Source organism: Scyliorhinus torazame, chromosome 9 (assembly GCF_047496885.1).
Source record: "Scyliorhinus torazame isolate Kashiwa2021f chromosome 9, sScyTor2.1, whole genome shotgun sequence".
NCBI classification, from domain to species: domain Eukaryota; kingdom Metazoa; phylum Chordata; class Chondrichthyes; order Carcharhiniformes; family Scyliorhinidae; genus Scyliorhinus; species Scyliorhinus torazame.
Window position 1 is genome coordinate 100,156,666 of NC_092715.1, and position 16,721 is coordinate 100,173,386.

Sequence of the window (16,721 nt, forward strand, 5' to 3'; positions counted from 1 at the left end):
TTCGCTGAGTACCTTGCCAGCGCTAACGGCTTGTACCTCTGCATGACTCAGACTCTATCTGAACCCAGAGAGCCCTGGGGTCCCCACAGCACCCCAACACCTTCTCTGCGTTGATCGCCCAGTAATAATAAAGCAAGTTTGGCAGCACTAGACCCCCTAACTGTCTGTCCCTCTGAAGGGTCCCCCTCCGAATCCTCGGGACCCAGATGAAGCCGGAAATATGCCGCTCGACCCTTTAGAAAACGACTTGGGCAGGAACACCAGGAGACACTGAAATAAAAACAAAAATCTAGGCAAAATGTTCATGTTAACCGATTGGATCCGGCCCGCCAAAGATAATGGAAGACTAACCCGCCTCTGCAGGTCTGCCTTAACTCTATTCACTAAGCTTGTATAGTTCAACCTCCAAAGCCGCACACAATCCCCAGCCACTTGGACCCCTAAGTATCAAAATCTAGTCCCCGGTAACCAAAACGGCAACCCCCCCTCCCCCCCCCCCCCCCCCCCATTCTGGCTCCCCGCCCCAATGCATCGACCACAAAATATTTGCTCTTCCCTATGTTCAACTTGTAACTGGAGGCAGCCCCGGAGCTCTGCAAAATACACATAATATTCCCCATGGACAAACCTGGGTCCTTCACATATGGCAGCAAATCATCTGCATACAACACCCTATGCTCCACCCACCCCCCAACAATCCCACTCCCCGCATTTGAAGTCCTCAAAGCAATGGTTAGTGGTTCAATCGCCAGCGCAAATAACAGGAGAGATATTGGACACCCCTATCTCGTCTCCAGATGCAACCGGAAAGACACAAACTCATGGTATTGGTACGAATGTTAGCAAATCGGGCCGCATACAACAACTGTACTCATGGCACAAACTCAGGACCAATCCCAAACTTCTCCAATACCATGCGTAGGTACCCCCCCCCCCCCCCCCCCCCCCCCCCCCCCCCCACACTTAATGTGGTTGAATGCCTTCTCCGCATCCAATGACAATTATCTCCAATTCTGGCTGCACATTCAACAACCAACTCACATTTGATGACACTTTCTGTCCCACATTGGACAAGTTTCCATCCCTTCACAAGCCCCATCTGGTCATCCCCCACTACCTCATGAAGGCAGGGCCTTAATGCTAACACCTTGGCCAATAATTTCGCATCTACATTTAGCAGTGAGATCAGGTAATATGACCCACAGTCTGTGGGGTGCTTATCCTTTTTCAGGAGTAGAGAGATGGATGCCTGCCTCAGCTTCTCTGGGGGTGCCCCACGCCAAAGAGTCCCTAAACATGCCCAGCAACAACAAACCCAACTGATCTGCAAACCTCTTATAAAATTCCACCGGAATACCATCCGGCCCCGATGCCTTCCCTGCCTGCATGTGTCTCAGTGCTATCTGAATATCCTCCAGGCTCAGCGGTGTCTCCAGATCTTCCTGCAATTCCTCTCCACCTTGGGAAACTCCAAACCACCCCACAAACTCGGACATTTCCCATCTGTCCTCTGGCAGCTCCGACTGATACAGCCTCTCGTTAAAGGCCCTAAACACTCCACTAACCTTATCGTGACGGAGATCAGCCTCCCCTCCAACCCCCTGACCTGAACAATCTACCTGGCCGCCTCCTGCCGCCTTAGTTGGTAAGCCAAGAAACAACTGGTTTTCTCCCCATACTCGTACACCGCCCCTTTTACACTGCAGGTCAAACTGCATTTGCAGTTTTCTCCTGCATGCCAAGAGTTCCGGGGTCAGGTCCCTATCTGTGATCCACCCCCAGGATCTTATTTACCAACTTCTTCTTGCTCATCCCCGCACCTCCCATCCACATGTCTCTTATCTGCTATGACCTCTCCTCTGAACACCGCCTTCAGCATCTCCCACAAAGTCGAGAGCGAGGCCACCCCATTATCATTATGTTCTACATACTCCTGTATGGCCTTGCGCAAACCCCAGGTCCGACAGCAGCCCTAAGTCTAACAGCCACTCCCTCTGACACTTCCAACTGACCTCCAACACCAGATCCATCCAGTGCGGGATTAGGTCGTAAATAACCATCGAGTACACGGCCTTCTTCACCCCAGCGAGAAGAGTCCGACTCACAATAAAATAAATAATCCTCGAATACACCTTGTGTACCGAGGAATAAAAATGAGAACTCCTTCTCCCAGAATGCATAAGCCACGACGGATCTTCCCCCCCCCCCCTTTTCCTCTATAAACGCAGACCTTCGCCATCCCAACCGGGATCATTGGCTTTGACCTGGAGCAGTCCACCTTCGGATCCAACACTCAGTTCAAACCCCTCCTCCCTAAATCAATTGGTGAGTGTCCAGATCCGGTACAATAGGCAACAACCGCCTCATAAACGAAGCATTGTTCCATTCCGGGGGGCACACGTTCGCTAGGATTACCGACCTTCACTCTAATGCACCTGCAACCATCACGTACCACCCCCCCCCCTCTCCTGATTAGCTCTGACACTCTCTGCCCGGAACCGGACCCTCCTCTTGATTACAATTGCCATCCGCGGGCCCTACTATCAAAGCCCGAGTGAAACATGGCTCACCCAGGCTTTCTGGAGCCTAGTCTGGTCCCCTACCTGCAAATGGGTCTCTTGTAAAAACACTATTTCGGCTTCCAAACACTTGAAATGCAAAAATACCCTCGCCCTCTTTACACGTCATCCCAGGCCGCGCACGATCCAAATGACGAGCCTCGCTGGGGGTCTCTCAACCCCCTCACCCTCAAGTCAGCCATTACCACCATGATGCATCATACTTTCATCATCAGTTCACCAGGATCACCCAAGATGGCCACTTGCCCCATTTAACAAGCGAGACAAATAAAGTCCCCCAGTCACTGCTAGCTTCCTACACCTTCACCCCCCTGCTCCCCCCACCCCCCCGAACAGACAGACTGCCCACCTCCCTCATCTATCCCTCTCCCAAACAGACGTTCTAGACTCATTGAGCCTTGCCAAACTGACCCAACAAGTCACTGCCACCCCACTCCAATCCCATTCACTAGCCTGCCCCTTAGTGCCAGCAAGGTGTTCCGCCCCCACCTCCCTGGGTCCCGCCCAAAAACAACCACAAAAGGCCAACAACACCGACAATAAGCGATTTTCATTTCACCTAGCCCAGCCTCCCTACTCCCTTGTTCAAATACCAGCATTCTTACCATGCTCCTCTTCCTCCAATTACCATGTCAATCCACCCACTTTACCATCCCCCATGACCCTGGCCTCAAGAGAAATCCTTCCAACCAACCTCCAAGAAAAAGAACAAAGACATAGCAATATTTACAGCCAACCTGACCCGGCTTCCACATATACAATCCCACCATACCTCCTCAAGCACCTTTATTCTTGATGAAGGCCTCTGCCTGCTCCGGCGTGTCAAAGACGTGACCTTCAGTCTCACTGAATACACTAACCCGAACTGCACACACTTATTGTACAGTATCACCTTCACCTTATTAAAGGCCGCCAGCTGCTTCACCAGCTCGCTGCCAATATCCTGATAGATGCGCACCATGTGTCTGTCCCAATCAATGTGCCGATTCTTCTTGGCTCACTCCAGGACCTACTCCTTCCTCTGAAAACTGTGAAAGTGGACGATCACCGCTTGTGGTGGTTCATTCGGCCATGGCTTCTGCCACAGTGCCCGGTGAGCCCTGTCCAACTCTGGAGGGGCGAACAATTCCTCCCCTCCCCCACCAACCTGGAGAACCTCTACAAAATACTCTTTTGGCAAGGGGTCCACCACTCTTTCCGGCAAACCCACCACTCATATTCAGGCATCTCAACCTGTTCTCCAGATCTTCAGCTTTAGCCTTCAGGCCCTTATTCCTCTCCACCATGAACAGCATTTCTGCTTCCAACGAGGCAAGCTGATCCTCGTGCCTTGACAATGGGCCTCCTCCGTGCCCTTCAGCGCCTCGCCTTGCTCCTTTACCGCTTTGGCAGTCTTGTCCAGCTGCTCTCGTAGAAGGCCCACGCCTCCTCAATGTTGGCTTTGAACGACTCTTTAATCTCCTTTTCTTGCCGCAAACATTGCCCATCCATCTGCCTTCCAAACATCTCCAACTCTTGCGCCATCCCCCGCGCCAGTATCTCCAACGTGATGGTGGGCCGCCTCTGCCATCTTTCCTCCCCTGGATTCCTTTGTCAGGCCACCAGCCGGTGGTTTCTTTCCTTTTCGCCGAGGCTTTTTACATTTCTCTGTTGACTATCCATTATCCACGCCAATCTGCTGGGTTGGAACACTAGGGATGGGGTTCTCCTTTCGCGGGACTAAGTCCCCACGCCGGCGGGAAAACCGGTGCGAACCACTCCGGCGTCAACAGCCCCCAAAAGTGCGGAATTCTCCGAAATTCCGGGGGCTAGATGGACGCCGGAGGGGCTGGCGCCGCTCCTGTCGGCCCAGAGGGACTGTGCACCTTGGCACATGCGCCAAAGGGCCGGCGTGATCTCGCACATGCGCGGAACTGCCGGCGTGGTTCCGCGCATGGGCAGACCGGCCGGCGTATTCTGGCGCATGCGCAGGGTGTGGTCTTTTCCGTGCCAGCCCCTATAGGGCTCCGCCATGGCTGGCGTGGAGAAGACAACCCCTTGTGCATACGCCAGAATATGCCGGCCGGTCTGCCCATGCGCGGAACTGCGCCGCCAGTTCCGCGCATGCGCGAGATCACGCCGGCTCTTTGGCTCATGTGCTAACTTGCGCAGTCCCTCCTGTAGGGCTCCGCCATGGCTGGCGCGGAAGGAAGGAGTGCCCCCACGGCACAGACCCGCAGATCCGCCCGCAGAATGGTGGGCCCCATACCCGGGCCAGGCCACCGTGGAGGCCCCCCTGGGGTCGGATCTCCCCCCCCCCCCCACCCCCCCCACCCCCTGAGGAACGCACCAGTGACTTATCTGCCAGGTCCCGCAGTGTGGGACCATGTCTAACCCACACCTGCAGGACTGGCCAAAAACGGACGGCCGCTCGGCCCATCGGGGCCCGGGGAATTGCCGGGGGTGGGGGGGGGGGGGGGGGGGGGGGGGCTGTCAACGGCCCCCGACCGGCGTGGCATGAACCCCGCCTCCACCCAAAACCCGATATCGGAGAATACGGCAGTCGGCGTCGGGGCGGGATTCGCGCTGCCCCCTGGGATTCTCCGACCCGGCGGGGGTTGGAGAATCCCGCTGCTAATCTCTCGAAAAAACAGACAAAAGGGATAAAAGTACAAGGACCCTGACAGGAGCCATCTTTCATATGATTTGCTCTCACATGTCGTCACCGGGGGTCCATATGCTCCCATACATTTGTCTACATTTTCCATTCTCACATACCTCTCTGTTAATACTCAAATGGGACAACTGTATTGTGAAGCCAATGACTCCTGAAGCCTCTCGTTAAAGTGCACCAAAAGGCAATGGCTCTAATTGCACCTTCTCAAGGAAGTCTTCCACGTTTCTCTCACCTCTGACTCCATTTCAATGATCTCACTGTAAGCAGTTTGAAAGGGTCCTCGAGTGCATCCCTCGTCTCCGACCATCTACCTCATACCTCTTCCATGCAGATTCTTTTCCAGTTTAGATTTCAAACTGAACAACAATTTTGGGCTTTCCAGATGGTGGTGCTATGTTTTTATTTTGAGACCAGTTTTAACCCCTCCCCACCCCCCACCTGCCCTTCAGTAACTCTGGATCCCATTGTCATGAACATTCCAGGTCTCCCCAAGATTTTTGACTTACTCTTAGCCACTTTCATCAGTGTCTGCTTTGATGGAGAGAATGTCCTCGTCTTCCCATCCTTGGCAGAGCTTACCTCACTGCTGTCCCTTAGGCCCCACAGCAGGATCTCCGAGTATGAGAGTGGGACTCGGGAGCGGTATTCCCAAGTCTTCCCTTTGATCCTGTGGTAGCTACAGCCTCAAAACTCCAAGTGCCTGTGATCCTTTGTAATCCATGCTGTAGTCCCTTTAAAATCTTTCTTTTGACCGAATGGACCCATCATCTGGAAACCAGAAGTGGGTGACAATGCCGTGGTTCTGGGAAAGAGCTTTGTCTAACCACTCCAATTAGTGAAATTGGAAATAGTCCAGTTGCTCTGGCAGGGACTAGTGTAATCGTGAATCTAATGTATCGGAGTTCAGTACGTTTTCCCTCTGAATCTTTATTTTTTTTGAATTGATTCATGGGCATCACTATCTGGGCCAGTATTTATTTTCCTTGAACTGAGAGTATGTATGAGTAAATACTGTGGCTCTGGAGACGCATGTAGGCCAGACCAGATTACTTTCTCTAAAGGGCATTAATGAACCTGAAGGGTTATTACAACAATCAACAATGGTTTCATGGTCATCTAACATAGTTAGATATTTATTGAATTCAAATTCTATCATCTGCCCTGGTGGGATTCGAATCCTGGGTCTCCAGAGCATTACCCCATGTCTCTGGATTACTAGTCCAGTGACAACACTACTGCGTCACTGCCTCCCCTGCAACCACACCGTCTCTTTTTTCTTTTGGTGTTGGTGACCAGGGATTTGCTCCCATTGTAATTCCAGAGTATGACCAACCTTTACTAATCTGACCAAAGCATATGATTTAGTTCAGAGAGAACGTACAGCACATGGAAAGTTTTTGAACACACGAGTGGAATTTAATGGCACCGTGGCAGCGGGAGCCGGGCTGAAAAGTGTGACCAGTCGTTCAAAGCTCCATTGACTTCAAGAGGGCAGGAAAATCCTGGTATAAAATTCCGCCCTCTAGTATACTGATGAAGAACATGTATGATGGCGTACAGCATTGTGCAAAGTACAATGGGTAGGGTCAGTGAATGTTTTTATTTCTTCATGGCAAGTGAGCAGCGCTGGCTAGGCCAGCATTTATTGCTCATCCCCAGTTGCTGTTGAGAAGGTGGTGGGGAGTTGCCTTCTTGAACCACCACAGTCCACAGTGCTGTTATGCTGGGGGGGGTTCCAAGGTTTTAACCCAGTGACAGTGAAGGAATGGCGATATATTTCCAAGTCAGGATCGTGTGGGACTCGCAGGTGGTAGTGTTCTCATGTATTTGCTGCCCTTGTCTTTGAGATGGGAGAGGTCATGGGTTTGGTAGGTGTTGTCAATGGAGCCTTGGTGAGTTCCTGCAGATGGTAGGTGATGCACACTGCTGGCATTGTGCATTGGTGATGGAGGAACATCTGTTTAAGGGTGGTTGCAAATACCTCAGCCTTTTCCTTTGCACTGGTATGCTAGACACCCCCATCACTGACGATGGGGATGTTTTGGAGCCTTCTCCACTTTAGCTGTTTAATTATTCACCATCACTCACGATTGAATGTGGCAGGACTTCAGAGTTTTGATGTGATCTGTTGGTTGTAGGATTGCTTAGCTCTATCACGCATGCTGCTATTTGCAATTCTAACCTTGACTTTGCCCCATCTCAGCTCTTCAGAAACTCTCATTCAAGCCTTTGTTACTGCTAGACTTGACTACTGTAACAAACTCCTGGCCGGAATCCTACATTCTACCCTCTTTAAACTTGAGATTATCAAAACCTTTTGTATCCACGTCTTGCACCAAATCCCATTACCCATCCTATAATCACTGACCGACATTAGCTCCTTAATAAGCAACACCTCCATTTTAAAATTATATCCTTGTTTTCAAATCTCTCCATATCTTTGTCTTCTCCTCCCAGACCCACAATCTTCTGGCATATCTGCGTTCCTGTAAATGTATTCTCATGCATCACTGGTTTTAATCAGGAACGACAGGTGTGCCCTCAGCTCCTTCAGTCCTGAGTTCAGAAATTCCCTCCCTAAACACCCAACCTCTCTACTTTGCTTTCTTCCTTCATGACATTCCTCAAACATACCTTTTGGACCAAACTTTCCATCATCTACCCTAATATTTCCTTATAAGTTCATAAGATATAGGAGCAGAATTAGGCTATTAGGCCCATCGAGTCTGCTCCGCCATTTGATCATGGCTGATCTCTTCCTGTCCATTCTCCATAACCCTTCACCCCATTACCAATTAAAGGTCTGTCCAACTTCTCCTTAAATTTACTCACTGTCCCAGCATCCATCACACTCTGAGGTGACGAATTCCACAGATTCACAACTCTTTGGGAGAAATAGTTTCTCCTCAACTCAGTTTTAAATTTGCTACCTCTTATCCTAAGACAACTCGTTCTAGAATCATAGAATCCCTACTGTGCAGAAGGAGGCCATTCAGCCATTGAGTCTGCACCGGTCCTTGGAAAGAGCACCCCACTTCATCCCACTCTATTCCCGTAACCCAGTAACCCCACCTAACCTTTTTGACACTATGGGGCAATTGATCATGACCCATCCGCCTCACCTGCACATCTTTGGATTGTGGGAGGAAACCGGAGCACCCGGATGAAACCCACAGAGACACAGGGAGAAACTCCACACAGACAGTCACCCAAGGCTGGAATTGAACCCGGGACCCTGGAGCTGTGAGGCAGCACGGCTAACCACTATGCCACCCGATGTTTACTTCAGAATGGCCCACAAGAGGAAGCATCTGCTCCATGTCTACTTTATCCATCCTTCTTATCATCTTGTATACCTCAATTTGAACTCCCCTCATTCTTCTAAACTCTAAGAGAGTATAGGCCTAATCGGTTCAATCTCTCCTCATATGACAAACCCCTCATCTCTGGAATCAACCTAGTGAACTCCTCTGAACTGCCACTATATCTTTCCTCAAATAAGGGCTTGGTATCATATTTTGTTTTATAATTCCTCGATGTAGCATCTTTGAATGTTTTATTACATTAAAGGTACTATATAAAGTTGTTGTCGAAGGGCCAAATGACATCCTCCTGCCTCTATTTTCATTCATTTTTTCATTATTTTCTATTTTTCTAAAATCTATGTAGATGGTGATGGCTAAGCTGAAGTCGAAAAGCACAAAACCAACAAAGTAAATGGATAATTCTTCTGAATAAAACTGAATGTCATCATGCAGTGCCAATAAGGTAAACCGGTAAGATTTGGAAATAATCCTTGACAAAACACATTACTTTATTCCTCTGCCAAGAACTGCTCATAATCACATTAGCACAAGAAGCAGGCAAACAACAACCAAGACCTTCACTGCAACAAAATCAGGGTAAGTAGCATCTTGCGTGCAATTGATGCAACTGCATGCCATTCAGCTGTGCAGTGTCTGGTATGCACAATAAAAAAAAAATCAACAAGTGTTTTTATAGATTCAGGTCAGCTCGCAATATTGGTGTTATTTATATAGGATCATACATTTTTTTAGTTAGTTACCTTTCATCCAGGCTTCACTCAGGCTCTTGCCTTTTTAGTTCCGTGATGTGATATTGATGTGATGTGACCAAAGCATGCAGTTCCACCTCAGTCACCTTCAAGATGGAGGACAATTTGTTCTCAATCCCACAATTCAGTACATCACGTTAGGAAAAGTGTACAACTTAAAGCTTAATTTATATTTGTATTTGTGTGTTAAAAAAGGTGAAACATGGTTCTAGTTTCAGATAGAGTTTTTTGAGAGTTTGGGGATTCTGGAGGCTCTGTTTGTATATATGCATTTTTAATGAAGTTTTACAACCCTTGAAGTGACAAGGTTGGTTGGTAGTTTAGTGAATTTAGGGGAAAACAAGGTAGAAAAAATTGTGCTGTCGCTTAGCGACAGGTGTCCAGGGATACACAAAGACACAGGAAAAGACAGAAGGCCAGTTTCATCAGGCTGTGTTTGCCAGAGAGGGAAGGCAGGAATTCAAGAAATCTTGCAAGACTGTCGGGGAACTCAGTTTAAGGAACTTGTATTTATTTTGAAGTAATAGTGAGTTTAGATTGTGGTTTTTGGGTGTCTCAGGGAGAATTACCAGCTGGGGGAAAAGGATCTAGTGAATGTTCAGAAATCCACTGGAAGAAAGCTGTTTAAAACTGAGCCAGCCCAAGCAAGCAGTCTTGGTGTTGAGATTTTTAAAAATTTGTTTTCGTGATGTGGGCATCGTTGCAGGGCCAGCATTTATTGCCCATCCCTGAGGCCATTTAAGAGTCAACCACATTGCTGTGGGTCTGGAGTCACATGTAGCCCAGACCAGTGAAGGATGACCGATTTCCTTCCCTGAAGGACATTAGTGAACCAGATGGGTTTGTGCAACAATCAACAATGGTTTCATGGTCATCATTAGATTTTTAAATCCAGATTTTTTTATTGAATTAGAATTCCACCATCTGCCCTGGTGGGATTCAAACCCAGGTGCCCAGAGCATTATCCTGAGTCTCTGTATTACTAGTCCAGAGACAATACCACTATGCCACTGCCTACCTTGTGGTAATCCTTCACTGGGGGCTTTGTACCTGTAAGAGTATTGCTGTGATAAAAGGAATAGCCTGAGTTTAATCATTTTCTGGTGTTTATGTTGAAATCATTCTAACCATTTTGTCTAGTATGAAATTCATTTTTAATGGTTTAATAAACATTTTATACGCGTGCAGTACACTATCAGACTCCTGTGAATGTGTTTGGTTACTGACATCCGCAGTTTCGAAAAAAGATAAAAGTTAGGATCTATCAAGCCATGTTTTGTTCTGGGATCTTACTTGTCCAGTGTTATCAGCTGGGATTGGAACACACAGGCGAGAAGCGTTTTACCATCCTGACAGACAAATGTGTTTGTAATTTCCTTGAATATTTATGCCCCTAGGGATGTAGAAATGATCTACAGAAAAAAAAGAGGCAATTAGTGTTTCCTCATAATGAAATCAATGTTAAAGACTTGCATTTATATAGCTCATTTCATATACTCAGAATATCCCAAACTGCGTAGTTTGAAGGGTAGTCATGGAGACAAATATGGCAGCCAATTAGAGTTCATCTGATGTAGTAAAGGGGTAAAAATAAAGCCACTGGGAGAACTCCTTTCCTTTTTGAATCGCCCCATGCAATCTTCTATATGTAGTTTAACAGTCAGATTGGGCCTCAGCTTTAATGCCTTGTGAAAGGCAATACTTGTGATTACTTTAACACAGGCGAGTGCCAGCTTACATTCAGGAATAAACTCCGCCGAGGATGACAACAACAGAAACTTGTATTTCTATAGAGCCTTTAATGTAATAAATGTCCCAAGGGGCTAAAGAAACACAAGATACAAGAAACCACTGAACCAGACTAACATTGGATTTAAACTTAAATAGCCCAAAAGCCAAGTGGGTTTTAAGCAATAACTGGCATAGGATTTGGAACCAAATTCCCCAAAAAGCAAAATTGATTTTTGTTTTATACTGCAAACTGTAACTATACAGCAGCCATGGCCATTCTCCAGCCACTTTCCCAGCAGTCTTCTCAGTAAAGGCCAGGGAGTCTTCCCAAATTAACGGCAGCACACTAACACAGTGGTTAGCACTGTTGCTTCACAATGGGCGGGACCCAGATTCAGAGTTATGGGAGTTTAAGAACTCCACTTAATTCTGCCATCACCATATAGGGCGGCTCGGTAGAACAGTGATTGGCACTGTTGCTTCACAGTGCCAGGGACCCGGGTTCAATTCCCGGCTTGGGTTACTATGTGTGCAGAGTCAGCACATTCTCCCTGCGTCTATGTGAGTTTCCTCCGGGCGCTCCGGTTTCCTCCCACACGTCCTGAAAGATGTGCATGTTAGGCGAATTAGACATTCTGAATTCTCCCTCAGTGTACCTGAACAGGCGCAGTAATGTGGCGACTAGGGGCTTTTCACAGTAACTTCATTGCAGTGTCAATGTAAGCCTACTTGTGACAATAATAAAGATTATTATTTAATGATTATTATTAAATTATGCAATGCTGCAAATACATCCAGGGTCAGGGATGTATCATTGGGGCAGGTTGAAATTCTTGCATTTTGAAAATATCTTGCAACTCTGATACCACAAAAAAAATTACACTATGAAGTTACTTGCTTTTCAGAGTCAGATATATTGTATGCTTTTAAACGAAAAATAAATCTTCCTCCAAGCAAGGAAAAGTTGAGATTTCCTTTTATTACAAGATAGTTGAGATGCAAAAATGTGTTTAATTGCAAAACCATTCCCTGCTAATTAACAGACTGCCTGCAGAGGGCTCCAAATACCCATTATAGATTAGTCTAGATAGATAACACGAGAGCAATTGCCCAAAGTGAAAATGCATCTTGTGCTTCATATAAACTCTTCAGTTGGCATGGAGACAGTTTAGAGTAGAATCAAAACTGAGCTGTTTAACAGTCCCATTAAAAATGGCACTGGCTTGGGCCCTTTTCAGGATACAAGTTAAACCTGTGGGGGCGGGTGTTGGGTGGGCTGCCATTCCACAGGGCGGCAATCCACTTTAGGTACTTGGGGACGCAGGACTGGAGGGGGCTACGTCGGTACAACTTTACTAGCTTGGTGGAAGGTGAAAGCGGATTTGGCAAGTTGGGATAGCCTCCCTCTGCCACTGGCAGGTCGGGTACAGCCGATTTAAAATGAATGTGCTGCCGTGATTTTTGCTTTTATTCCACTGCCTGCCGGAATTTTTGCCAAAGGCTTTTTTTTAAGGAACTGGATAAGCTGATCACTGCGTTTATTTTGGGGCTGAATGTAGCCAGGGTTAGGAAAGTAGTTCTGCAGAGAGGGCAGCAGACAGGGGGGCTGGGCCTCCCGCATTTATTATATTACTATTGGGCGCCGAATGCCAAAAAGGCGAGGACCTGGGTTGGGGGGAAGAGAGAGAGAGAGAGAGACACGGACAGACAGACAGACAGACAGACCCAGTGAGTTAGGATAGAGGAGGGTCGGTGTAGGCGGTCGGAGTTGAGGGCGTTGGCAACAGTGCCGCTCCCGATGGCTCTTGGTAAATACGCTGGGAGTCCGGTGATGGTGGCAACACTGAAGATTTGGAGGCAATGATGCAGCACTTTATGTTTGGGGCTAGGTCAGGGGAGATGCTGATTAAGGGGAACCATAGGTTTGAGCCAGGGAAGTTGGATGGGAGGTTTCGGAGATGGGAGGAGAAGGCGGGTCAGGGTATTAAAATACCTGTTCCTGTGAGGTTGGAAGAGTTGGGGGAGAAATATGGACTGGGGCAAGGGGGAGGGTTTAGGTACCTGCAGCTCTGGAACTTTGCTAGGAAGGAGGTTCAGAGCTTCCCGATATCGCCGACCCCCTCATTGTTGGAAGAGGTATTGAAGGGGGTGGTGGGAGCAATCTATGGGAGGAATCTGGGGGAGGACGTGGTGTCCATGGAAGAGATCAAAGTCAAGTGGGAGAAAGAGTTGGGGGAGGTTATGGAAGCCGGTCTGTGGTGTGAGGTTCTCCGGTGCGGGAACGCCTCAACCTCATGCGTGAGGTTGGGGCTGATATAGCTAAAGTTTGTGTATGGGGGCACCTCACGAGGCGAGGATGAGCTGACTCTTCGAGGGGGTGGAGGATATATGTGAGCGCTGTGGGAGGAGCCCAGAAAACCATGTTCGTATGTCTTGGTCCTGCACGAAGCTGGAGAGGTATTGGCGGGCGTTTTTCAAGGTCATCTTTGAGCTGAGGGGGATGAAGGCGGGGTTCTACAATTCATGGGGACTGTTAAAGGTAAAAATACCCTGATGGGTGTTATGTACAGGCCCCCTAGCAGTAGTCAGGATGTGGGGCAGAAAATAAATCAGGAGATAGAAAAGGCATGTAAAAAAGGCAATATTACAATAATCATGGGGGACTTCAATATGCAGGTGGACTGGGAAAATCAGGTTGGTAGTGGATCCCAAGAAATGGAATGTCTAAGAGATGTTTTTGTGGAGCAGCTTGTGACAGAGCCTACTGGGGAACAGGCAATTCTGGATTTGGTGATGTGTAATGAGACAGACTTGATTAGGGAACTTAAGGTGAAGGAACCCTTAGGGAGCAGTGACCACAATATGATTTACCCTGCAGTTTGAGAGGGAGAAGCTACAATCAGATGTAACTGTATTACAATTAAATAAGGGTAACTACAAAGACATGAGGGAGGAGCTGGCCAGAGTTGATTGGAGAAGGAGCCGAGCAGGGAAGACGGTGGAACAGCAATGGCAGGAGTTTTTGCGGGGTTATTAGGGAGGCACAACAGAAATTCATCCCAAGGAGGAGGAAACAAGCTAAGGGGAGGATAAGGCATCCATGGCTGACAAGGGATGTCAAGGATAGCATAAAGGCTAAAGAAAGATGACGCAAAATGGCGAGGATTAGTGGGAAATCAGAGGATTGGGAAGCCTTTAAAAGCGAGCAGAGGACAACTAAAAACTCAATAAGGGAGGAGAAGATGAAGTCCGAGTGCAAGCTAGCTAGTAATATAAAGGAAGATAGAAAGAGATTTTTTCAATATATAAAAGGTTAGAGAGAAGCAAAAATAGACATTGGACCACTGGAAAATGTGGCTGGAGAAGTAATAATAGGAAACAAAGAAATGGCAGACGAACTGAATAGTTACTTTGCATCAGTCTTCACGGTGGAAGACACCAGTGGAATGCCAGAGCTCCAGGAGAATCAGGGGGCAGAGGTGAGTGCAATGGCCATCACCAAGGAGAAGGTTCTGTGGAAACTGAAAGGTCTGAAGGTGGATAAGTCACTTGGACCGGATGGACTACACCCCAAGGTCCTAAAAGAGATAGCTGAGGAAATTGTGGAGGTATTAGTGATGATCTTTGAGGAATCACTGGAGAAAGGAAGGGTCCCAGAGGACTGGAAGGTGGCTAATGTAACACCACTGTTTAAAAAGGGAGCGAGGCAGAAGACGGGAAATTATAGGTCGGTTAGCCTGACTTCGGTCATTGGTAAGATTTTGGAGTCTGTTATTAAAGATGAGATTGCGAAGCACTTGGAAGTGCATGGTAAAATAGGACTGAATCAGCATGGCTTTGTCAAAGGGAGGTCATGTCTGACAAATCTGTTAGAGTTCTTTGAGGAGGTAACAAGCAAGTTAGACAAAGGAGAACCAGTGGACATGATTTATTTAGATTTCCAGAAGGCCTTTGACAAGGTGCCGCATTGGAGACTATTAAATAAGTTAAGACCTCATGGTGTTCAGGGTAAGATCCTGGCATGGATAGAGGATTGGCTGACTGGCAGAAGGCAAAGAGTGGGGATAAAGGGTCTTTTTCAAGATGGCCACCAGTGACTAGTGGTGTGCCTCAGGGGTCTGTGCTGGGACCACAACTTTTTACAATATACATGAATGATCTGGTAGAAGGTACTGAAGGCACTGTTGCTAAGTTTGCAGATGATACAAAGATCTGTAGAGGGACAGGTAGTATTGAGGAAGCAAGGGGGCTGTAGAAGGACTTGGGCAAGCTAGGAGAGTGGGCAATGAAGTGGCAAATGAAATACAACGTGGAAAAGTGTGAGGTTATGCACTTTGGAAGGAGGAATCTAGGCATAGACTATTTTCTAAATGGGGAAATGCTTTGGAAAGCAGAAGAACAAAGGGACTTGGGAGTCCTTGTTCACGATTCTCTTAAGGTTAATGTGCAGGTTCAGTCAGCAGTTAAGAAGGCAAATGCAATGTTAGCATTCATGTCACGAGGGCTAGAATACAAGACCAGGGATGTACTTCTGAGGCTGTATAAGGCTCTGGTCAGACCCCATTTGGAGTACTGTGAGCAGTTTTGGGCCCCGTATCTAAGGAAGGATGTGCTGGCCTTGGAAAGGGTCCAGAGGAGGTTCACAAGAATGATCCCTGGAATGAAGAACTTGTCGTATGAGGAACATTTGAGGACTCTGTGTCTGTATTCGTTGCAGTTTAGAAGGATGAGAGGGGATCTTATTGAAACGTACAAGATACTGCGAGGTCTGGATAGAGTGGACCTGGAGAGGATGTTTCCACTTGTAGGAAAAACTAGAACCAGAGGACACCATCTCAGGTTACAGGGACGATCCTTTAAAACAGAGATGAGGAGGAATTTCTTCAGCCAGAGGTTGGTGAATCTTTGGAACTCTTTGCCACAGAAGGCTGTGGAGGCCAATTCACTGAGTGTATTTAAGACATCGAACATTAGGCTGGTGTTGGGGGGGGGGGGGGGGGGGGAGGAGAGTCGGAAAAGGGGTCCTGGCGTTACTGGTGTTCTTGAGTACACTATTTACGGATTGATTGTTAATTCTCGTTATTATGCGTGATATTAAAGGGGATGCTGTTTTGGGGATTGGTACGGTGTTTGTTCTTGTTTGTTTTCTTGTGTTGTTTACTTGATGAAAATGAGGAGAATAAAAAGATTTTTGTTTTAGAATGGCAGTGGCTTGGGTGTGGCATGGTGGCGCAGTGGTTAGCACTGCTGCCTCATGACGCTGAGGACCCGGCTTCGATTCCGGCCCCGGGTCACTGTCCTTCTGGAGTTTGCAAATTCACCCCACGTCTGCATGGGTCTCACCCCCACAACCCAAAGATGTTCAGGGTAGGTGGGTTGGCTATGCTAAATTGTCCCTTAATTGGAAAAAAAAAAATTGGGTACTATAAATTTATATATATTTTTTTTAATGGCACTGGCCAAAATGTATCCCAAAAATGAAAGCTTTCATAAACTTTTATTCAGAAAGAACTAGAACTCGCATTATATAGGGCATATCTTCTGTTCAGCTAAAAGACACACACTTGTACAACACCGTTCTTTGCCTTCGGACATTGAAAAGCTCTTGATTGCCAATTAAATACTTTTGAATTGTAGTCACTGTTGTAATGGAGAGAACGTGACAGTCAATTTTCTCACA